Source organism: Colobus angolensis, unplaced genomic scaffold (genome assembly GCF_000951035.1).
Source record: "Colobus angolensis palliatus isolate OR3802 unplaced genomic scaffold, Cang.pa_1.0 Scaffold467, whole genome shotgun sequence".
NCBI lineage: Eukaryota > Metazoa > Chordata > Mammalia > Primates > Cercopithecidae > Colobus > Colobus angolensis.
The window spans coordinates 415,037-416,427 of NW_012118121.1; the positions used below are offsets into that span (position 1 = coordinate 415,037).

General features: G+C 37.0%; 1 long non-coding RNA gene across 1 annotated transcript in view; it reads right to left on the minus strand.

The window, feature by feature from the left end:
* LOC105523492 overlaps positions 1-733 on the minus strand; it is a 41,783-nt gene extending 41,050 nt beyond the window's left edge. Inside the window, exon 1 of the long non-coding RNA XR_001003615.1 lies at positions 625-733. This is a non-coding gene — a long non-coding RNA (uncharacterized LOC105523492). The remainder of the gene's footprint in view (positions 1-624) is intronic.
* Between the last annotated feature and the right edge of the window lie 658 nt (positions 734-1,391).

The following is a 1,391-nucleotide window of genomic DNA, read 5'->3' on the forward strand; positions in this document are numbered from 1 at the left end:
ATATGTGAAGGAAAGGCAACTTCCTTTGAAAAAGGGGTTGCTGACATTCAAACTGGTGACTGTGTAATGGGGACGGAGAAAGAGGATGACAGTCCCTGGAGCTTGATGGTGCCCTTCCTGAAGCAGGTGCACCTGGGTTGGGAAAGGTGACTAGGTATGGAAAGCTAGTTTGCTATTCTCTCCCTACAACCTATTTTGTCTCTGGAGGCCAAATTTTTGGCTTATGTCTTTGTCTTCTTTTTATAAAACAAACTAATAATTTTAAAAAACGTTTACTTTGAAGTAACTGCACATTAACAAAAAACACACTGGTAGTACAGAGAGGTTTATATAACCTTCAGTTAACTACAATGTTATTCTCTACTATAACCATAATATAGTTTTAATGAAAACTAAGAATTTAACTGTTTTTCGAAACTATTAGCTGATCCACGAATTTTCTTCCTATTTTACCATGATTTCTAATAACGATACATGTTATCTATTCCAGGACCTGATCCAGAATGCCACCTTAAAATTACTGTCAGTTATATTACTTATTACTTTGTGTGTAACAAATTACTATATACCTACACAAATTACTATATACCTAAGTGGCTCAAAAACCACACACATATTACTCACAGTTTCTCTGGGTCTTCATTCCAGATGTAGATGATGGCCCAGGCTGCGGCTCAGCTGGGGAGAGGTCTCCTACCAAGCTTACGTGATCCTTCTTAGGATTCGCTTCCTTGCCCCAGTCAAGATAATTCATTAGTGAGTTATTGGAATCACTTAAACAATTAATATTAATTTATAAAAAATTCTTAAAAACAACAACAACGAAGTGGAGAAGGCATCGCATTTCATTTATACTACGAGTTAGTTTACCCTGATACCACAACTAGACACATTTAAAAAAATGAAAATTAAGAATAACACACCTTATGAATATAGACCCCAAAATCATCAAGGAAATCCTAGCAAAACAAATCAACAACATGTAAAAAGTATTATAAAATATGTCAAGGGTATTTACCTCAGGAAAGCAACATCTGGTACAACATTCACGGACAATTAATGCCATGCACTATATTAATATAATAAAAAACAAAACCACATAATCATCTCAAAAGATGCAGAAAGACCTGAGATTTCCTTAACTCACTATGATAAAAACATGCAGCAAATAAGGCAGATAAGGAAAGTCAAACTCTGTTTGCAAATGACATAATCTTATGTATAAAAAAATCCAAGGCCGGGCACGGTGGCTCAAGCCTGTAATCCCAGCACTTTGGGAGGCCGAGACGGGCGGATCACGAGGTCAGGAGATCGAGACCATCCTGGCTAACACAGTGAAACCCCGTCTCTACTAAAAAAAAAAAACAAAAATCTAGCCAGGCGAGGTGGCG